The sequence below is a fragment of the Galeopterus variegatus genome, unplaced genomic scaffold (genome assembly GCF_000696425.1).
Source record: "Galeopterus variegatus unplaced genomic scaffold, G_variegatus-3.0.2 Scaffold727, whole genome shotgun sequence".
NCBI lineage: Eukaryota > Metazoa > Chordata > Mammalia > Dermoptera > Cynocephalidae > Galeopterus > Galeopterus variegatus.
Genome location: NW_007726838.1, coordinates 299,231 through 322,824, shown reverse-complemented (window position 1 = coordinate 322,824; position 23,594 = coordinate 299,231). Strand labels below are relative to the sequence as shown.

At 47.4% G+C, this 23,594-nt stretch overlaps 1 protein-coding gene across 1 annotated transcript in view; it reads left to right on the top strand.

Annotated features, from left to right (window-relative positions):
• The first annotated feature begins 19,852 nt into the window (after nt 1-19,852).
• Nucleotides 19,853-23,594, top strand: part of PDGFRA (platelet-derived growth factor receptor, alpha polypeptide) — a 47,301-nt gene continuing 43,559 nt past the window's right edge. The window contains exon 1 of the mRNA XM_008571833.1: nt 19,853-19,929. The gene's annotated coding sequence lies outside the window, so the exon portion shown is untranslated. The remainder of the gene's footprint in view (nt 19,930-23,594) is intronic.

Here is a 23,594-nt window from a genome sequence, read left to right as displayed (position 1 = left end):
TTAATTCTTCCAATCCATAAAAATGGATGTCTTTCCATTTTTTATGTGTCTTCTTCAATTTCTTTTATCAGAGTTTTATACTTTTCAGAAGCCTTTTTTATAAGGTCACTTATCCCATCCATGAGGGCTCCACCCTTATGACCTAATGACCTTTTAAAGCCACCACCACTTAATACTATCACATTGGAGATTAAGTTTCAACATATGAATTTTGGGGGACACATTCAGACCATAGCAGTGATTAATAAATACTTTTGGATTGATTCACTGTTGGGAGAATGCTCAATGAGAGAATGAATTCAAGTCCAAGTTGCTTAATACTATCACATTGGAGATTAAGTTTCAACATATGAATTTTGGGGGACACATTCAGACCATAGCAGTGATTAATAAACACTTTTGGATTGATTCACTGTTGGGAGAATGCTCAATGAGAGAATGAATTCAAGTCCAAGTTTCAATGAAAATAGAGCTCAAAAGTTATTGGGTGTGTGTTCATTTTTTTTAGGACTTTTGATATTAAATGTCAACTTCACTTACATTATCTGTGTTAGTCAATGTGTTTGAATTTAGCCATACCTTTGATGGCCCATTAGAGGGCAAAGTGCTTCAGTAAACCATTAAAATACAGGCAGAGAGGAGCTCACCATTGGATCCCAGAGTTCAGGGGTCAGAAATCACCAGACCTGGTGTGAGAGTCAATCTTTAGGGAATTGGAGGTCTGCATTTTAGCCTGATGCTGTCACTGTGTGACTTGAGGCAGGTCCTTTAACTTCTCTGAGCCTCAGTTCTCCCATTTATTAAATGAAGATAATTTTAGGCTTTGAGAGCTAGACCTGGTATAAATTAAGAGGCATGAGAATGACTGAAGCAAGGACATTCTGGAGGAGCCTCTTGCCCCATGCACTTCTCCTCCATGACCTTCCATGGGTACCACCACTGGATCATACTTTAAGGTATGAAGGTAATGCCATAGACAGATTCACCATCATGTAGACTGTCCAGAATGGTTAGGCTAAAAGGGGACTTGACCGGTCACTTTCCTCACCACCTCCTCAGCAAGGAGGGGTGGCATCAAAGTTCACCAGAGAAGGAAGCCTCAGGCTTAGGAACCATTCTGATATTTAAATAGGCTCACTGTCATGAAATGAAAGAAGCCCAGGTAGAGGTTGAGTGCTTATGTGCACATGCATACATATGTATGTGTGTGTGTGTGAGATAGAGAGAGATCCAAAGAGAGAGGCTTTGGAAAACCATTTTTCAGCCTTTAGGAGGGTAATGCCCCTTAGAGATGTGGAAGGTATTCCTCTCCTAGTGCAAACTTGAAATCTGTTGTGTTTAGAATGTACAAGTCCTTGGAAGACTGTCTACCAGAGGCAATTTTATTGTCTGAGATAATGAACTCAAAGCGAGATGTGGGAGATGGGAGGGTAGGAGGTGGGAAGAAAATGTTTTGGGGAAAGGGTGAAGTTTCTGTGAGGTTGCAACTGCCTGAATCCACATGGACATCTCAGGGATCATTTTGCAGCCAGGACTATAGACAGAGGAAGTGCCGTAGAGGGAGCAGAGCCCAGAGCAGAGGCTGGAATAGGGGACCCATCCAGCACGAATTTTCGGGCCCCTCACCCAAGCAGGATGCCATTGCAGACTGGGACCTCATTCATCTTTGAGCCTTTTGTTAGTTCCTTCAAGACAGTCTGGATACACCCCTGGACACTTAAGCCCCAGGAGACATTGAATGGTACGTGGTGGGGGCAGGGGGTGAGTTTGTGGTACTGGGGGAGGGTGGAGGCTGTTTAAGACTAAGTTACTTAACCTTTCCAGCCTCATTTTCATCATCCATAAAATGGAACGGTAGTAATTTTTACCTAATAATCTGTTGAAAGGATAGGAATGGGGAAGATTAAATAAAATAATATGTTATAAAGCATATAGCCCAGTGTCTCACACATAGTAAGTGTTCCATAAATGCTGCTTATGATTGTTTCACATGATACTTACATTAGAGTTATCTGCATGTATACAAGTCACTGCTATTTGATTATAAGACCCTTGGGGACAGAATCTGAGTGTGTTCATCTTTGCCTTTCTCCAAGAATTAGAATTCCTTGAAGGCAGGGACTATTTCTTGTTCTAGATATTTGTTCCTAGTAAAGGGTAGGCATATGGTAAATAACACAGAAATTAAGTTGAGTGAATGGATGAATGAGTGAATGAATGAATGAAAACCACATGGAAATGAAGAGAATGAAAATCTGAGAACGGAGTATGTGATTCCATATGACTGTTACTTTTGTATGAAATTAATTCTCAGATCTTCTCTGCTGGGATCTTGGCTGACATGCATTTGCTGGGGTTGACTGGATTATTTAATTGCTGTTTTCTGTCTCTAACTACTGTGATTATGACTCAAGTAGTGGATACATTTACAGTGCTATATAAATAATAATTATTTTAATTATGGCTTGACCTGTACAATATATTCTAACAACATAGCTGACTGTGCATTTGTGTATGTTCACTCTTGAGAGTGGTGGAGAAATCTCTTATTATGAAGGTACAAAGGAACCTCCCCCCTATGCACATGGTAATTTCACAATTATAACATGGAGAAGTACAATACCAGCGTAATTACAGCAAGTTTGCAGAAAAGAAATGGCTTTGAAATAGTACATAATCTAACTGCATTGTATTTAGATAGTATAAAATTTAATTTTATTATTGATGCCAGGATATGGGTATATGGCAATTTTTAAAGCTTCCTATAATAGTAAGAAAGTACCTTGTGATTTTTTTTTTTGGTGGCTGGCTGGTACAGGGATTAAATTGCCTTGCAGATTTAAATGAGATTTAAGCAACATACTTTGTGTATTATGCTTAGCTAAGTGTCTGGCACGCAGTTAGTGCTCAATAAATATTAGGTATCATCATTTGGCAATAGTGTATATCTAAGTAGGCATTTAATGTAAATGATTCTGTCTATGCATTTTAAAAATGATTCCAAAGAACTTAAATTTGGTCCACATGCTACCTTGTAGATGCTTATCAATTCAGTAAATGCTATTTTTTCCACTTGAAAAAAATATTTTTGCATGTTAGACACTGGAGGGGGTGGAGAAATGTTGGGGACCATGGGCAGGACACAAAGATGAATATGCTAGAACCTGCTCCCACGGAACTTATGATTAAGTGAAAGAGACAAAACAATTATGGAAAAATGACAGAAGCCTTGCTGAGTGCTTACTACATGCCAGGAACTGTTCTAAGTGTTTTACTCATGGTAAAGCATTTAATCTTTACACAGATGAGAAAACCGAGGCATAGGGAAGCTAAGTAGGGTGTCACAGCTAGTAAGCAGCAGATCGGATTCCAACCCAGGCTGTCTGATCCCAGAGTCCACACTCCTGACTGCTACATTATATTGTCCCCTAAACGTGTGCAAATCAGAAGTAATACAGACATAATCTGCAGAGAGGGAAAAGAAAACCGCTTTGGGAACATTCCAGCCAAGAGTTTGGGAAAACATCTCCAAGGAACGGCATTGAGCTGAATTTTGAAAGACTGGGAAATAAATGTCAAGTAAGAAAGAACAGCTTTCTATAGGCTTTGCCTAACACTCCTCATTCCTACCATGTCTGGGGTAAACCCCTCTTCTGGACTCCCACATCAACTATAGTTACTCCTGTGTAGTCCTTACTCTTCTTGACCGCAATCATCTGTTTATGTCTCTCTGCTCATTAAATATAAACTGTTTGAGAACAAAGACCTCCCTCAACATCTTTGTATCCTGAGCACCCAGGATTCCCTCAAGAGTTTACTGATATGACCTGCTGTCAATGATTTTTTTCTGAAATTAGATGTTTTCCACAGTAAAATAACTACAATTGGATTTAAAATACCAGATGCCCTGCAGAAATGAACATTTATATAGTGCTAAAATATGCTGAACGTGAGACTCATGATTTAAAACATAGTTTTGTGGCTACATCAGTAGGATTATTGGAGCCAAATTAATCCTTTTAAATGCATATGCCATGAAGGATAAATGCTTTCCAACTATCTGGAAAGTCAATATGGCATTTTAAATGAAAAAGACAATAAATTCTGCTCGTGTTCTCTTTGAACATTCTGTACTTTTCTATTCCATTCACACATAGAAGATGTTTGGCCTCTCTAGGCCAGTAGGAAATATATAGTAGTGGTTGTCAGATGGGTGCTATGCGATGAAGTAGACAATAGAGGGAAATTGGGTTAACACAAGGGAGGCTGAACATATTTTAGAAATGCACAAAATTATCAATTTATGATAATTAGTGTATTCTCAAAATTCTTCCCAGGAATGCTATTTTTCATGTTGTCATCTTCTGTCCCCATTGTTATTAAAATGTTTGAATATTCGAAGCATGTTCTTTCTCATATTGGAGTTACTGACTGATCCCTAAGGACTAAACCATGCTGTAGGAATAATTTATATTCTTAGAAATGGTCATTCTCTCCCAGAAGACATGAAGCATGTTCTTTCTCATATTGGAGTTACTGACTGATCCCTAAGGCCTAAACCATGCTGTAGGAATAATTTATATTCTTAGAAATGGTCATTCTCTCCCAGAAGACATAAGTTTGCTTCCTGCTACATGGAGGGCATTTGATTATTTTAAAAAACTCATTTCTTGGAAACCCAAATCTCCCCTCAGGAACAAAGTCATATTCTCTTTCTTCAGGAACCCTTTTTGGGTTACCCCCAGCTGTTTTTTTCTGGAGACTCCGCACTCACAGACAAGCTTGGGGTTGCTTGTCCACGCATTGTTGGGCTTCTCCCTCAGGTCCTCTCTATGTCCATCCTGGCCTTTTTGTTTCCATGAACTTTCCTTGGGTGTCAGAACTCCACACCCAAAGGTGAAACTCAACTTATTTTACTCATTGTCTGAAACAGGCTGGATTCATTCATGCATTCTTTCAGCAAGCATTTGATGAGCACCCAGTGCCAGGCACTGTCTGCAAGGCACAGGCCCCAGAATGGTTTGTGAAGCACACAGACTCCCTGTCTTCACGGACCTTACAGTCTAATGGGGAAGACAAAAAACTCCCAAATAAACAAAAAAACAGACAAACAGATTGCTGTGGATTGAATGTTCCTCCCAAACTCACGGAAACTAAATCCCCATTATAACTGTGTTAAGAGGGTGGGAAATCAGACTACGGCACTGTTGAAAAGTGGGGCCTTTAAGAGGTGATTGGATCATGAAGACTGTGCTCTCATGAATGAATTAATCCATTCGTGGAGTAATGGGTTAATGGGTTAATGGGTTACCATGGGTGTAGACTAGTGGCTTTATAGATGAGCAAGTGAGCATGTCAACAGCCCTCTCACCCAGCCTTGTTATGTGATACCTTGTGTTGCCACAGGACTCTGCGAGAGCCCCCACCAAGAAGGCCCTCACCAGATGTGCTCCCTGGACCTTGGACTTCCCGGCCTCCAAAACTATAACAAATGCATTTCATTTCTTTATAAATCACCCAGTTGCAGGTATTCTGTTATAAGCAATAGAAAATGGACTAATACACAGATAAATATGTAACTACAAACCTTGATAAGTGATATGTAGTAGCTCTGTGAAGAAAGTAAGAACAGGAGTGGTCAGGAACCTCCTTCTAAGAATAAACTTTAAATCTGAGACATGAAGTGTAGGAAGGAAGGCTCGTGAAGAGAGGAACAAAGGGAAATTTTCCAGGCAAAAGGAAAGCAGGGAAAGCAACATCCAGAGGTGGGAAAGAGCTTGATAGACTTTAAGAAGGAAAAGATCAGTCTAGAAAGAGAAAGGGTTGTACAAGATGACATTGGAGGGGGAGGCAGGGCCATATTTTGTTTTGTTTTAAATTCACTGAGAAGCCATTGAAGGCTATTAAGTAGGAAGTGATGTTGATCAGATTTATGACTGAACATGCTGTCCATGAGAATGGCTAAAATTAAAGACAGACAAACACCAAGTGTTGGCAAGGATACAGAACAAATGGAATGTTTGTACATTGCTAGTGAGAATTGTTAAAACTACTTGGAGGGCCGGCCCGTGGCTCACTTGGGAGAGTGTGGTGCTGACAACACCAAGTCAAGGGTTAAGGTCCCCTTACCAGTCATCTTTAAAAAAAATAAATAATAATAAAATACTTGGGAAATTGGTAGTATCTACTAAAGCACAGATACCCCATGAGGCAGCAATTTTACTCCTAGGTATATTCTCAACAGAAAATGCATACATATGTTCACCAAAAGACAGACATGACAATTTCATAGACATATGATTCACGATAGCTAAAACTGGAAACTACTCAAATATACATCAACAGTAGAATGGATAAATAAATTGTGGTGAATTTGTACAAAGGAACACTTCCCAGAAATGAGAATAGTCTACCACTATAAGCAACAACTTGGATGAATGTCATTAACAATATGGTGAGTGAAAGGAGCCAGATACAGAAGAGTACCCACCAGATGATTTATTTATATAAAGTTTTAAAGTTGGCCAAACCAATCTCACAGTGTCGGAAGTTAGGACAGTGGGTACCCTTGGAAGGGGATAGTGTGGAAGGGGCAGGAGGGGACTTCTGGGATACTAGTCATGTTCTATGTATTGATCTGGGAGCTGGTCGCATGAGTGTGTTCATTTCATGTAAGGCCACTGAGGTATATACTATACACTATAAACTATACACTACAGTTTCTGTTCTTTTTGTATACATGTTATATTTCAATAACACACATGTAACTTGCATAAAAATAAGAATTTACATTTTTTTTTTTTTTTTTTTTGTCTGCTGGCCCATATGGGGATCCAAACCATTGACCTTGGTGTTATCACACTGTGCTCCAACTGAGCTAACCAGCCAGCAAGAGTTTACATTTTAAAAAGAGTACCTTGACTACCGCGTGGAGAATGGATTGACAGTAGGCAGCAGTAGATGTAGGAAAGCAATGGAGTGGTGATTCCTGGTGAGAGGAATCTCTTGAGACAAGGTAGATGCTGTGGAGTGAGAGAGGAGTGGACAGATCTGAGATACTCTTGGAAGGTAAAATCAATAAAACTCATTATTGGCCTGAATGGGGGTTAAAAGAGAAGAACAAATTCCTACATTTGGGGTGTGGGCAACTGAGTGGATGGCCTCTTGGAAGGTAAAATCAATAAAACTCATTATTGGCCTGAATGGGGGTTAAAAGAGAAGAAGAACAAATTCCTACATTTGGGGTGTGGGCAACTGAGTGGATGGCGGTATCATTATTAGATATAGGAAACACCAGAAGAGAACTGAGTCTGGATGAAAATCTATCGAGTTTGTGACTCGAGACTTCCCACTACATCTATAGATACAAGGCTGACTTCAGGAGAAATGAAGAAAATCAAAACGACTCAGAACACCTATAGCTTTGCCAGTCCTGAAATGAACTCTCTGGACAGAAAGGGGGAACATTCACGTTCAGATGAGATATTTTCTTCCCAGGATTCCACGGTCCCTCTTCCAGCTCTTCCTACTCCCTTATCTCTGATCTAACAAGCAAACTCCCTCCACCAGCAAGGCAGCAAGGATATCCTTGCATTCCTTTCTGTTGGCCAGAAAGTAGGAAATTCCATCTTTTCCCTTTAGGGCACAGAGGGTTACAATTAGAAAAGGAAAAAAAGGAAAGGAACCAAAAATACCGACCAGTGAACATGAAGGGGAAGGAGGTAAAAGTGTTTTCTGAGTTATCTAGGTTCTGACCCAAATAACAGGATGTTGAGAGACTTGTGATGCTAGAGCTGTGGGGTGCAGATGGGGGTGTCCAGGGCAAGACTGAAGAGAGCAACAGGGACCCCACATGGTGGGCTTTGTAGGCTCTGCCAAGGGTTCTAGAACTTGAGTTTATATTCATGGGGATACCATTGAATAGCTTTGAATAGCACAGTCGGATTTTCCTTCTGGATGGGCTGCTCTGGCAATATTGTGGAGGGTACTGAGAAGGGGTGAAGATTAGAGTTGGGAAAAGCAGCTAGGAGGTTGTGATCACAGTCTGGACAAGAGATGAAGAGGACCTGAAATAGAACTCTAGAGACAAGAAGGAAGGAGAGGAAGAGGTGGTGTCAAGAATGATTTGGGAAGTAAAACTGGAAGTCTGGAGAACTGAGCAGATTCCATAGGGAGGGAGGTGGGCTAGTCAAGGACAATGCCCAGGCTGGAGTGACCCTTGGAACTGTGATATCAACACCTGAGAGCATAGAGGAGGAGAAGCAGGTTGAGAGAATGTGCTTGAATAGGATCAGTTGATTCCAATGACCTGGTGAGAACCTAAATCCATCTTCCTGCAAAATCCTCATTGTTCAGGTCTTTCGATGCCCCACCCAGGCACTGAGTCACTGATGGCCCACATTTGTTCCTAAGCTAATGGTTTTGTTTCTTAGCAACTAGATTTTAAACTTCTGGGAAATAGCTTTCTATTTCTTCTCTCCTTGTGATCACCTAGTACTCAGTTTTGCACTTGGAAGGTATTCAATATACCTTTTGAAGTTAGTGGCATTCATACAATGTGAACCATGATGCTAGAAAAAAGGCACAGGAACATGAAAACCTACCCCGCTCAGCTTGGAGAAGAAAAGGCATATTTTACTTCTGAGTTATCTGATTAGCAACTCTATTCCCATTATGTCCACATAAGTTATTTCGAGGGCTGGCCAGTTAGTTCAGTTGGTTAGAACACAGTGTTGATAACACCAAGGTCAAAGGGTCAGATCCCCTTACCAGCCAGCTTCCCCCCCAAAATAATAAAATAAAATAAATTATTTTGAATGGCAAAGTGCATGATGATACCTGTGGGGAGACCACAGCTGAAAGCCAGGAGGGGCTTGTTTTTTCCCTATATGAGCATGGACAATAGCTTTGGTAGATTGGTGACTTCTCCCACTCAGTTTCTTTGACATCAGATGGTGATGAATCACTGACCTCCTTGTCAGTGGCTCTGAGGAGCTGATTATATATGATAAGCTAGCAAGTTCAGACATGCTTTGGAAGGAGTAAAATGGCATTGGAAATACAGGGCCATATACAATGGAATAGAAAAACTGAACTTAAAGCAAATGGTCCATATTTCCTTTGGTCTGTCTGGATTTAGAAAGTATCAGGATAATTGAAATATTTATTTTTCATCCAACCTTCAGGTGATATGTAGACGCAGCTTGCATTTATCCTCTGGATGGTGTGTGTGATTATATGTGGCACATGAGAATGAGCTATTTGTCATTCACCTTTGGAATGAAACTTATAATGGTTGGAGAGAGGGCTGTGCATTTTAACCAGTCATCTTGGTGTCACTCTGCTCACCCATCAGACAAACTGTCCTCCAGGTGGGGTGGGGTGGGGAACTCTTGAGTTTCCAGTTCCACTTTCTCAGGTTTTATTGGTGGCTTTAGAGAAAGCAAACAGCACTCAGACAGGCAAATAAGATAACCACTATCTGAAGTGTGAGCCTGCAGTTTTAAATTGCCTTTTATTTAGAAATACATTCAATCTCCTTTGAATGCTAAGGGAAAAACTTAAATATTCCAGCATATAGCTATAGGTAACACATTTATTAAATGTGCAGTATAAAGACATGATGTGAATTTCTACTGGCAGTAGACTAGTTTAGAAGGCTAGGAATTAGGTTAAACCATATGAATTGCTTATGTTCAATGGTTTTTTGACATACAGCAGTTATATATACCAGAATCGCCAATCATATACAGATTTTGTCACTGGCAAATTCAGGTGACCCACAAGAATCTTTGGCAGAATTTAGATTAGTTATTCCTTACTTTTTGTGTGTGAAATAATCTGGTGTGTCTCTAATGATCTCAAGGAGTAATGAAGTATATCTTAACTTACTTTCATGCATTTTTACAAATAAAAATACGGAGGGCTGGCTGTTTAGCTCAGTTGGCTAGAGTGTGGTGTTACAACACCAAGGTCAAGAGTTCATATCCCTGTACCAGCCAGCCACAAAAACAAAACAAAAAAAACTGCCATTGCACACTTATTTAGTAGAAGGTGGGTTAGTGTTAGAGAATTAAATGCAAAGCTTGGAAGTTATCACAATCATGTCTGAATTTTACCAGAATAGAAACAGGCATGAGACCTGAATTATCAACATTCTTCTTAAATTTATATGCATGTGTCTTTCAGGTGCCACCGGTGTCTGTAGTAACACAACTCAACCACTAAGACATGAATCTTTTAGTTGGACAAATTACTGTGGTTCAATTGACCTTTATGTTCCCAAGTGAACAAAACAGGGCTAACCTACAATAATAATAATATTGGGTTTTTCACAGGGCTGCCACGGAAAATTATGTGACAAGAAATATTTCCCATAATGCCTGCCAATTTTAGAATGCTATTTCCATGGAAGAGCCTAAGAAAGTTAAATCTTTTAGTTTCACAATGTGGGACAGTCTGTCAAAATACGGTTTTTGTGGTAATAAATGCCAAACTTACTATGCCTTCGCTTACCAGCAGCCGAGATTTTTGTTGTCATGTTTGAGAATTCCAACAATTGACTTACTCTAACATTTTGAGGCACTGATATATATTACAGAAGCCAAGTTTGGACATTTTAATTTGAGTTGAACTTCAATTCAGGCCTGAGCTTTCTCTCTGAAGTCCCTGGAGGCCTGGTGGATTCAAATCTGCTCCAAAGTGCCCACGCGCAAGGGCTGCCGGTCCCAGCGCCTGGTGGAGGGCGCGGCCTCCTGGCTCCTGGCTCCCTACTCCTGCCTCTATGCCTTTGCTAGGCCGTTCCCTCTGCAAGGAACCCATCCGTGCTCTTTCTTCTCTGGTTATTAATATTTACTCTTCAAGACTTAGCGCACCTGGCCGGTTAGGTCAGTTAGAGAACGGTGTTCTAACACTAAGGTCAAGGGTTCGGATCCCCACCCTGGCCAGCCGCCAAAAAAAAAAAAAAAAAGACTTAGACATCACCCCAGGAAGCCTTCCTCAATCTCTTAAATTGGGTAAGGCGCCCCAATTGTGTGCTTTCGTGGCTTTATATTTGTATCTTTTCATGTTGGAATTACCTGTACCTAGCACAGAGTCTGGCACGTGGTAGGGGATGGGAACTGACTGCAGTTGGAATTGCAACACTCCCTTCTCCCCTCCCCCAGCACTTACACGCAAACCTTAGTGTCCCGAAAAGCCCTCCAGACAGTCTGACCTTCAAGTGGAACCTCAGGCTTGTTGAGGGTTGGACTGGAACTGCACCAGTTTCTAGGGTTGACTGGGGAGGCTGAGGGATGGGAGAGGCCCTGACCTGGTTCATCTCCAGAGCATTTGGGAACACTTGGCTTGGTTTCAGGCACTAATTGTGGCCTCGCCTAGGGTGGACTTAGGTTCTGAGCTGGCCTCTTGCGCCCTCTAGTGGTTTAAAATCACAGCCCTGCAGAAATAGAACTCAGCAGACGTCCAGGTTTTCTCCAAGGAAGAACCCGCACTATTTAGACATGTATCGTGCAATGAAGTCAATTCATAAATACACTTGCAGAGCAATAAAGTAATTAACCAAATGCACACGCAGTAAGGAACTTGGAACATCTTATGGAATCCTTAAAGGGGCTTAGATTATTTTGTAGTGCAAACCCTAATAGGCTTAAGTACCCAGTGGTTAATTGAAAATGTGTCTTAATCAAAGGCAATCGCTGTCATTGTCAGCTTGTGAAACATTAGCTCATGGAGCTGGATGACAGCATGCAGTTCTCTTATCTCCCTAAGATAACTCCACCCTAAGGATAACAGAAAAGCATCAGATTTGGGAATGTCACTAGTCTGGAGTCTCAGTTACATTTAAATTTCATGACAGCCAATCCCAGCAGAACTGACCTGTCTCTTTTGAACAAAGACAGTTCCTTAGTTGAACATGTTAAATCATTTTGTGACTCAATATCAGATCATTACATTTCCTTTGGGCACTAAAAAAAATGGTCATTTCCAGTGACAGAGGTGTGTGCTTTGCTATCATTGTTCCTGCCCCAAACATATGCTTCTTATGTGACCTACACTTTCTGAATGACTTAAAAATAATAGCGAATATAGCTTCTTTCCTCAGTATTACACGAAGCTTTAAATATCACTTCCTCAGGGAAGATTTCCTTGAGGCACTGGACCAGCTCTGGCTTCCCACGGTGGCCTCCCACAGCACCAGGTGACCACAAACACTAGTCATGCCTGCTGCCATTTAATCAGGGCCTGGTTTGTTTTCTGTCTGTCTCCCCCACCAGAAGTTAAGCTCATAGTTGTTTGTCCACAACAGCATCCTAGAGTCTAGCACAGTGTCTGGTGCTGGAGGGGCTGAGTAATCATTTGTCAACAGATATAACTCAGTGGGGTAAATGCTGATGAGACAGGCCCTAGAGGAAAGCTGGTTTTTGATTCTTATCGTAGGTAAGGGAACTTCACTCAAATTATAAGCAGAAAAAATAAATGATTAAAGATTCAGAGATAGCTGAGTGCAGGACTGAGATCAGTACCTAGATGGTCAATTCTCACCTGCAACCACATTAGAGCAGTGAGATGAGAGAATCCCAGAGCGCTCCCATTCCATTTGCAAATTCAGCAAGAATCATCTCTGGGCCTGGGAGGGAGGGGAGGCTGCATTTCTTTGCCTAGGGCCTGGTGGAAGAGAGAGTTTACAGCGACGGGAGCGCCGCCGCGCTTCCCAAGCGGCGTACTATCCAGTGCGCCACCGGGCCGGCCCAGTGAAGGCATATTTTTAAAGCACTAAAAATCAAACAATAATGTAAATATCTTGAGGCAGCATTGTTTTTATTACTTCAAAATGTGGGGGAATTTGTACCTTTCTGAAGGCATATTTTTAAAGCACTAAAAATCAAACAATAATGTAAATATCTTGAGCCTCTGGAGGCAGCAAAGAGAGAAGGCCAGAAATGTGTGCACTGTAAGAACAGAATAAGAGTTAAGGGGAAGAATGTAATGAAGAACGGAAATGTGAGATCAGGAGAAAAGATATGGAAAAGAACTAGTGTGTGCCTTCTTGTGTCTCCTTCAACTTTCCTTTTGTGTCACTGATTATCCAAAGACAAATTAAGCTGACTAAGCAGCATGTGTGAGTGGAATGTTGTAGAAGACATCCGTCCACTAAAATCCCACAGGACAACTGTAAATGTGAGCACATCAGCAGAGCGACGTGCCTTGGTAGACTTCATGGGAACCATGTATGTGTTTTCAGCCCTTCTATCCCCAGTTTCCATTTTTGAGTGAGGGTAGTTGTATTTGTAATTAGAATTATTTTATTACTTAGGATCAAGTTTGGCTATAAGTAACAGAAAAATTCAATGTAGGTGACTTAACAAGATAGAATTTTATTTCTACTACATTTTCAAGAAGACAGAAGGTTTGTTTGGGTTTGTTTATTTATTTGGGTTTGTTATCAGGGTTTGGTTGGGGCTTCACGGGTCAGAGATTTTCCATTCTACTGCACCACAGTGCTGGGTTTTCATTTGCACGGTGACCTGTTAGTCTATGATAGCTGCTGAAGTTCCAGTCATCCATCTGCTTTTCATACAGCAAGAAGACTGGACTGAGAAGGATGCCTCCTTTACTTTAAGACCACTTTTTGGCAGTTGCACCTGCAACTTCTGCTTACCTTCCATTGGCTATAACTTTTCTTTTTGATCCCATCTAGCTGCAAGAGAGACTGTGAAAGGAAGATTTTGTCCCAGGAAGCAAAATAAATAAATATTTTTAAAAATCAGAAACTCTGTCACTGAGAAGAAAAGGAAAAAAAGTGATTACTGGAGGACAATATGCAATCTTTGTCACTGGAATCATGCATATAATTTTTTGTTCCTGAAAGTGAGCACTGCCTCAGTCTCTCCAGTGCATGGTGAGGGTTGGGAGTTGTGAACAGAACACTAAATAGGAGTATCCTTAAGACAGGATCTGGCTTTAACCCTGGTTTGGGTCTTTGGGTGATCTGAAAGACCAATGTGGATACAAATGTATATTTAAGTGTGTGAATGAGGGGGAAATAGTCTAGTTTTGCCAATCATGGAATAACTAAAGCTCTTGTATTTTCACAGAATTTTCATAATCACTCATAAATACAAAATCATCAGGTATGTCTGGCTACAGTTTACAACGTTGAATTTAGGTAAGTGTAGGCAGCTCTTTAAATTCAGCCAACTCTCATTTATGGATTCAGAGCAACAGCTGAATATTCAGGAGATAAAGATTCCTGGCTGTTCTTTCTCAGTATCTTCTCTGCCTACTGGAAATTGCTGTAGTTATCCAAAATTCCATATTGGATTTTCTTCTCATTTTAAGCCTTCCCCTGAGCTTTTTCAAATGTATCATATTTAAAAGTGAACTCATCATTTTCCTTTCCAAATCTGTTCCTTGCTGTCCCTCAACTGAATAAAAGGCACCAGCTATGGCCTAAGCCAGGGACCCGACCGTCCCTCACAGCTCACATTCAATCAGTGAGTTCTGGGCATTCGACTCCCTCTCTCCCATTTACTTTTCACTTTCACCAACCCCCTGCCATCCATCACCCAGGAGCCAGGGAAGCATCCTCTCTTGCTAGACAACAGTAGTAGTCTCCCGGCCTCCTGGAATCATCCAGGCTGATCTGGCCTAAAATTCAACGCTGCTCCTGTCCTGCCCCTTCTTAAATCAATTCTGGTACTTCCTTAGAATTCAGCCCAGACCCCTAACATGGCCTAGAAGTCCTCTACAGCCTGGCTTCCTTGCTCTTCTTCATCTGGACCTTTCCAAATTCCAGCCATTCCAAACTTCTTTCACCTCTTCTGACCTCATGTTCTCTCTCACCTCTGAGCCCATGCCTGTGAAGTTCCTCCCCAACTAGAGTCTCACTCCGCTTAGGTTCACAGAGAAGGCTCCTCTAAGAAGCCCTTTCCCATCCCTTCCCCGGCTCCCCCCGCCCCTGGACCTTTCCAAATTCCAGCCATTCCAAACTTCTTTCACCTCTTCTGACCTCATGTTCTCTCTCACCTCTGAGCCCATGCCTGTGAAGTTCCTCCCCAACTAGAGTCTCACTCCGCTTAGGTTCACAGAGAAGGATCCTCTAAGAAGCCCTTTCCCATCCCTTCCCCGGCTCTCCCCGCCCCCCTTCCCCGGCTCCCCCCGCCCCTGGTTGGGGTTAGGCTTCTCCTATGTGCTCTGGCATCACTCTGTCCCTCTAACATACTGCCTTATTGCTTATAGCATTATAGTGAAGTTTGTGTTTAATTGGTTATTTGCTTGACTAGTCTATAAACCCTTTGAGGGTAGGGCTGTATCCTTAGCACTGGGCAGAGTCTTCGGCATCTTACACTCAGTAAGTATTTATATTGAATTATAATACATGTGTTTGAATATGAGCCACATTATTATTTGGGATATTATCTCATTTAATCCCTGAGACAACCCTATGGGTTGTGCATGATCACGCCCATTTCATGGATGAGCCAACAAAGAGCCCAGGCTTCACAGGCTTTCCACTTCAGAATTCACAATGCCTCGCTGCTGAAGGCTTTTTTTTTTTTAAATCACAGGGCCCTGCTGTACTCCTGGGACTTCAGAGGACAAGGCCCTTTCTTCAGTCAGGCTGACCTAAACAGAGCCAACCCTCTTTCCCCTCCCAAGCCACAGCTGTGTGCTGGAAAGCTAAACCGCTGAGGCCCCTAATAAAGAGCAGACCTCCCAATCTCCTCTTTCCCTCCTCCTCCCCTCACATGGTTTTTCAAATTAAAAGTAACTGAAACCTAAGGCCTAAAGAGAAGGAGAGGGAAGAAGGAGGCAAAACAACACCCCTACATTGGGGGTGGGGGTGGGGCTGTCTCCCAAGGACAAGGGTATCAAACAGCCAGATCCAGAGGGGGGCCAGCCCTGCCACATCTGTCTCCAGCTCTGAGGAGGGTTTGGTCCACCTTGGCTGGGCTGGAGCACAAAACAAGCTCAGTCAACTCAGTAGACAGGCTGTGGTGTTAGGGACCCTTGGTGAGGGTGCCGCGGGTCACCAGCGACAGGGAACTGCTTTCTACTTCTCTGGAGAGAGAGCCTCAAGGAACTCAGAAGAGACGCTGCACCTTTAGATCCGGCCAGCAGCCCCGGAGAAGAGGAGGTGGCTGAGGAGTCCTGGAGAGAGGGTAACTGTCACCCCAAGTCACAACAGTCCGTCTGGACCCTTTAGGAGAACTCTCTCTTCCGAGACTTGGGGCGCTCTGAATTCCGAGCGTGCGAACAGGCTCCTCGGAACTAGTTGCGAGCCTCAGCTGGGGCAGACCCGAGGCCGGGGTGCAGCCCTCCGCCGTCTCCCCGCGGGGACCCCCCACATCTGTGCGCTACACCCACCGGCCTCCTCAGAGCCTTCCCGGCAAAGGCCCGTTGGCTGGGCCCAGGGAGGCAGCTCTTCCAGACGCAGTCAAGGGTTAAAGGGGGTGGGAGAAGGGGCAGTTAGCGCCGTTTTCTTCTGCAAACCACCAAACGGCCCTTCATTTTCAAATCCTGAAGCCAGAAGCACCCCCACCCCCGCCCCGCCCATCAACCTCATTTGAAAAAAAATTCACAAGTTTGTTTAAATGTGATTTTCACAACTAACGGCTTTGATAGCTTTTACAGTCTCACATATTTTCTAAAGCAAAAGGACCTTCGGAATTCTCCGAGCGAAGGAGAGTTGGGGAGCAGAGAAGACACAAAGTCAACTCGACGGGAAACGCCCACGAAAGCAGAAGGTGCGGCGCTCCGAGCTGCAGCCGCCCCTGCCCCAGGAGCTGGGGCCGGGAAAGCGAGCCCGGGAGGCAGGGCAGGGCAAGACTTTTTGTTTTCAGTGACCATTTTGGTCTGGTTATAAAAAGTTCACGGGGCCCCCTTTAGGAAGGGTGACTTATCTGCTGCATATCTTTATACTCTTACACCCAATTTCGTGTCGCCTGCGGGCCTAGGTGCACGAGGCCAAGGCCAGAACAGCTGCGCTCCCCGCCCCTTTTCCCAAACTTCCCGCCAGGTTCAATTTGGGAGTTGGGATTCTTTCCCCTTCGGTCACAGCCGCCAAACTCCTAATTTTGGGAGAATATCCTCATTCCTAATCACTTGATGACCCATCAAGGAAAAAAAAAAAAAAAAAAAAAAAAAAATCCCAAGAGGCTGAAAATCACAATCCGGGCGCAGGTCGGGACCTTTGCAGCTGCCGGAGCCCGCAAAGGGACTGCTCCGGGTGTGTAAGGCGGCCTGGTTCCTCCACGGTGCCCCGGCCAGCCCAGGAACAGTGGAGAAGACCCCGCAGCCCGCCTCCGCCAGGCAGCGCTTCTTTCCCGCTGCAGCTCCGGGACCACCCAAGACCCCAGGCGTCCAGGGAGCAATCTGGAAGGATCTTGGAACAACACGGGCAGAGCGCGGCTAGGCTCGCCCCTCGGCCCCAGACGCCCCCGGCCGACAGACGGGCGCAGACCCGACCTTTCTCGAAGCCTCGGAACAGCCACGGAGGGAGAGCACACGATTCAAACCCGCCTACGAGCAGTGGGAGAGGCGGGGGTTGCGGGGGTAGGACGCGGGTTAAGGAGCCAGCCGCCTCGGTTCGAGGGCCCCCTGCCCCGAGGTCGCTCCTGACCACTGGGTTTGTTTTGCTTCGGCAGGGGAGGCAGATGTTGACCTCTCTTCGTCTTTGCTCGGTCCACACTGGGCGAAATCTTCCCCCAACCATTTGCTTCCCTGCGCCACCCCCCACCAGCGCGCAGTCCCCGGAGTCAGCTCCCCAGGCCTTTAAACTTTTGAGAATGTCACACATGGAAACCTTTAGCAAATGTTTGTTAATGATCATAACAAAGGCATCATTCAAATTAGGCAGGTAATTACTACCAGAAGGACAACTGGGTGCTCGCTTGCTCATCCATTTCTTTCTGCTTTAAACTCCAGAGGAGTTACTGCCCTGGGACAACCCCGCCCGGCCCGCTTTCCAGACCCCTTTAAACGGCTCTGAAATGAACTGTGAAGTTACTCTTTGTGGGCGGGGAGCGCTGGGGCCCTGCGTGCGAGAGACCCCGGCGTGACCGAGCTGGCAGTGTCGCCGCAGCAAAGCCAGCCCTCCTGGTGGGCTCCCTGCCTCGCCTCCTGCCCTCTTGGGTACCTGGTATAAAAACCCACATCTCAACTTGCGTGTACCATAAGCATGAAAGCTGGCATCCGCTTTGCCCTTGTATTCCGCACTCATTTTGGGGGGGTCGTTAGTTCCCGTTCATTATCTACAAACATTACGGTATCCTGTTAGCATTCCGAACAAGGGGCTGTTCATACATTTGCCTTCAATGATTTCCTGAAGGAACATGTGGAAGTAATAGCGAGCAGTGCAGTCACCCGAGCTGAAGATGCACGACAGGCGGGCGCGCAGAAGGGCCGGAGGTATGGGGTCCCCAGCCCAGCCCCCGGTGCCCCTTTACCGAGCCTGTCACCCCAAGATCTTGTTTCAGTTAGGCACCTACCGCGCCCCTTGGAGTACCCTGCCCACTGCCCAGTGTCCACCCTCCTGGTGAAGGAGAAAGTGACGGCTATTAGACGTTCCAGTCTCAACCTGGTCGCCCTGGGCATTTTAAGAGTGCGTGTGTGGAGGTGGGACGGGGTTGGGGGGAGGATGAAGGATGATCCCCATCTCCAATAAGAGAATTCAAAATCGGAGAAATCGAGGAGGTGAAGGCGTTCCCCTCCCCCCGCCCTCGCTCAGCAGCCCCGCTCCGCCCAGGTCTGGTTCCTGGAGCATCAGCGCCCCCTTTCCCTCGCGAGCAGGATCGTTCTTGCCCGACACGGTCTTTTGCCTCGCGCCTTGGGCACAGGGTTTGGGGCTCAGCTCTCAACTCCAGGGTGTCCATTGGGTTCGACCCACGCAGCGGGAGGGTCAAAATGCACCCTCCCACAGGACGCGGAGTTGGCTGGCATGTTGTAGACGATTCCCCAAACGCCCAAGCCTGAGCCTTTTTGTATGAGAGATAGAAGCCAGGGCAACCTCGTCCAGACAACCCCCCAAACAAAGGCACGACGAGATAAGTGGCTCGGAGAGAGTAAAGGTCGTTCTGCCGGAGAACGTTCCGAACTTACGCAGACCCTCGATTCTTTGCACCCCATTTCAGACTCCGTCCAGTCTTGCAAAAAACCATCATCGTCGTATTGGACTCAAAGTTAGCCTAATCCCATTAAAGGATTAGCAACTACACGGCACTTCCCCTAAATGACCCCCAGTTCAAAACAACGCAACCGCTTGGAGATTTCTTCCAAGGGCCCCATTTCTAGTAGAGCCAGGAGTTTCTACAGTGACATTTCTCGATTCGAGATTTATATTCTCTCTGGGCATTAACTGCAATCTTACATGTGCTTTTTCTTCGTTTCAAAGAGAATACAAAACTATAGCAGCGTAGGAAAATATCCCCCAAATTGGGAGGCAAACTCATTCTGGAAATGATGGGCTGTTTGTTAAGTTTCACGAAACCTCTTTCCCGGCAGAGCATCAACACCTCCCCCTTCCACCACCCCCACCCCATCTGGTCTGCCTCTCCCCGCCCTCCAGTTGTTGTCGAAGTCTGGGGGTTGGGACTGGACCCCCTGATTGCGTAAGAGCGAAAAGCAAAGGCGCAATCTGGATATTGGGAGATTCAGAGCGGAGGGAATCCGAGGGAACTTTTATTTTGAAGAGGCCAAGGGGGGGGGGCTTCATTTCCTGACAGCTATTTACTTAGAGCAAATGATTAGTTTTAGAAGGATGGACTATAACATTGAATCAATTACAAAACGCGGTTTTTGAGCCCATTACAGTTGGGAACTACAGGGAGAGAAACAGCGGAGAGGACTGCGGGAGAGGATTGGAGGCCGTGAGCCCACTTTTTACTCCATGTGTAGGATTTCTATTGCTGATTGACATAGGAGGAGAAGGTAAGGAAGAGGAAAAAATCATTTTGTTTCTAAGGGAAGTCTGTGATCAGACTCTGGGGCTGGAAGTAGCTAAGTAACTTCAAACTTCGGGCGATGAGGGGGGGGGAAGGGAACTGAATTCCAGTTGTGTGTCCAGAGAGTAATTTATTCTGAATAAAACTTCCTTGGGGGAGGAGGGGGGAGGAGGGATAACCATAAAGTTAGAAAGTCTGGGGATTTTTTTTAAAAACACACATTTTCCAGACCTATTTTTAAAAGCAATGTTTTTCTAACAACCCCATGGCCTTCCAAAGAAATTGTTTAGGCTTACATTTTTGAGGTTTCTTTTGGAGGTGGGGGTGGTATTCGTGGATCCTGGGACTAGCACCAAGTACGGCTGGGGGTGGAAGCAGAAGTGTCTGCGCTCTTCTTGGCAGTGGGTCCTGGAAGGCGACAGGTTTTTAATGAGTATTTTCATTCCTCGCCCACGGTTTGGCGGGACAGCGCTGCAGCCCGTGGTGTGGAGCGCGGTTGGGGTCTGGCGGAGGTGGGAAGCGGGAAGGGGGCGCGGGGCCAGGGAGGCGTGAAGGGCTCTGCTGGAGCAGGCCGGACTTCGGGTGCCGGTCCGGTGCACATGGCGCCAGCCGAGCGCGCGTAATTACTAGACGGCGCTGCGCCTGGTGAGAGCCGGGGCCAGACTCAGCACGGCGGTGGCAGCTGCAGGACGAGCAGAGGGGCGCGGGCTTGGACCACAGTTTCGGGTGCTCCCGAGCGGTTTGCCGGGGCAGTGAGGTGCGAGGGAGAGCGGGGGCCCGCCCCGCAGTGCGCTCGGGTTGCGCGCCCTAGCGCGGGGGTGACGGCGGCGGCGCTGGCTGGCGGTCTGGAGTAATGACAAACACATTTGGCCCCGAGTGAAGTCGTCGTCGCCTCGCATTCCAGCAACTGGGATTTGAGGAATTTCAAACTGCACTCCGAAGGGCCCTCGTTTTGCGCGGTGGCCCTCGCCCCCACCCGTCTCCGCGCGCCCCCTTCGTCGGTGAAATCTTTTCTGCAAAGCCCCAGGCTCTGCTGCTGCTCGGTCCCGGCCGCAGGCAGGAAAGAGAAAAGGTCTCCAGAAAAGTGCCGAACTTCTTGTGAGGAAGTTACGGAGACGTGGAACTGGGAAACTTGGTTGTAGGTAAGGCAGAAAGGTGGGAGGCGAACCATCTCACCCTCTCCCTTCGGGCACCCGGAGACCTGGTCCCCGCTCCCCGGTACCCTTCTCTGCGCGGGGATGCGTGGCACTCGTCGCCCGAGCTCGTCCTGCGCTGTTTCCTGCTCTCCAGTCGCCCCCTTTCTCTCTTCCTCTCCCTGCCCGTCTCCGCGTACCCCTCCTCCTTCCTCAGCTGTCTATCCCCATGGAAATCGGGTTTTACACATGAGAGTCACTCCTCTCGGCAGCGCCAGGGAAGCGGGCGGCGTCCACTTGGCTCTGAAACAACTGGGATCAGCGGTTCTGTTGGAAAAGTGTCGGCCAGCTCTGAGCGGGAGAGAGTGCGGTCCGACCCGCGTACGGCTGCAGAAGGCAGCCGGGAGCGGGCCAGGTGTGCGGGTGCTGCCGGTGACCTGGCTTCTCCTCCTGGCCCGGAAGGAAGGGCTGGACAGTCTGTCCGCTGTCTGTCTGTCCCACAGCCGGAGCGTCCGCCCCACACTTCGCCCCATACTTAGCTCTGCTAAGACCTCAGGGTGTGCAGGAAAAGTGCCTGGAAGAACTTGTCCCTCCATTTCCCAAGATGGGAGGCAAGCATGGATGGCCCCTATCAGGTCCGGGCCGCTCAGCGCCGGGCCGAGTGCCTGGAAAAGCCCCGGGCTGGGCGGTGTGGGAAATGGCTTTTTGGCTCCGTGGCTGAATTGCTCAACGTTTTGGGCCGACTCGCCTCGCCGCGGTCGCTCTCCACTAAAACTAGGCAGCTTTTTGGAGCAGGGGGAGACATCCAGGGAAACGGAGCACCACAGTCCTCAGCTGCACACCTCTCTGGACTGACACCCCAGATCCCCACGGGCTTCAATCCTCTGTAATCACAGGGGAGGAAGGGCCCCCCCCGGGCATCTCACCTCACCCGCTGCCGCGTTGGCTTTGGTTTTTAACCTCCCACCCCCCAAATCTGGCCTGCCCGGACCCTGGCGCTGCTGCGCTGCATCCCGTCCCTCCTCCCCCTCTCTCCTCAGCCTCCGCCTTTTTACAGTCCTCAAGGTGAGGGCCCTTCCTCGGCTGCCCGACAGGAGTGGGCCCCACCAGCCTCGCTTTGCCGTCTTGGCGAATCCCTGCTTCAGGGCTCTTACACGGTCCTACTTTGAGATTGACCCAAGTGCAGCTGGACCTCGCTCACGAGAGCGACGGGGACGGGAGGAGAGGGGGGCGCCGGGAACGAGCCCGTCGTTGGCCCCCGGTGGCCTGGCTCTTGCTCCAGTCCCCAGATTGAGAGGGACTTAAAGCAGAGCCCGGGCTCCCGGCTCTCGGCCCAAGGGCCGCTTTCCTCCCGGGGCGCGGGCAGGGGAGGGATGCAGGGGGAGGGGCATCGGGCTGGGCTCTCCAGCTGCAAACGCGTCTGGCGCCGAGGCGGGCCCGTTTTGTGCCTCCTGGGGACGGGCCGTGGGCGGCGCGCTGCTCCGGGACGGGTCCTGGGGACGTGGTGGCCAGCGCCTTCCTGCAGACCCCGGCGGGCGGGACTCCCTCTGGCCTCCGGGGAGCTGCGACCAGGTTACTTGTTGCTAGTGGAAAAGTGGCAATTCTGGGGAAAGAGCCGAAAGCCAGCTTGGTGACCGAAAGGTGCGGCTCTTAGCGTCCCTGGCGTCCAGCTCGCGGGATTCGCCCGCAGCATCAGCCAAGGGTGGGGCGGGGGACAGAAAGGATCTTGCGGGCTCGCCCCTGGTGGGGACGGAGGGGCGGTGACGAATTGCATCTCTGGAGTGAGTGCCTCTCGCTCGGACTCTGCCGTGGTCGTTGTCTTTGGTTGAAGTGGCTCGGCGGCATTTCCTTTTGCTTTAAACTGAACGGTGAGCCAAGGATGGGATGGAAAAGTAGAGTGTAGGAGGGGGTAACTGAAGCCTTTGACCTGGGGCGCTCTTTACCTGTGTCCTACTGAAGTCCTCTTTACCTGTCTCTTACTACGGTCCTCATCCCCAGTGAAAGAGGAGTGGGAGGCGCGGGGGGGCGCAGGGCGGGCGCTGCAGAGGCGAGCGTTGGGCAAGGTGGGCGCCGAAGGAGGCCTGGTTTTTAAAAGCTGAGGGGGCGCAGGCTGCGCTCGCCCCGGCCTTCCCCGGTACCGCAGTCCGCGGCCGTGCGGCTCTCGGCCCATAGGAGGCGCTGGCGCGCGCCTGTAATCCTAAACCCCCGGCCCCTCTCCCTCCACCCCGCCCGGGCCCCTCTCAGGTCTCAGTCGAAAACAATGCAGACGCCGAGAGTGGTGCCTGGGGCGCGGCGGCCTCTGCACCTCCGAGGCCGGGAGCGCAGCGAGCAGGGGTGCGGGACCCCGGAGCGGCCGGGCGTCGCCACCAACCCCGGAGCCACCGAGCCGCCGAGGGCGTGGAGGAGGCGGGCGGGCAACGGCCCAAGCCGTGTTCGTATGGGTGTGGCGGGGGCGGGAGCCGGACAGTGCCGGGGGCTGGACGGGGCCAGCCCGGAACCTCCCCGGCCAAGGGTCGCC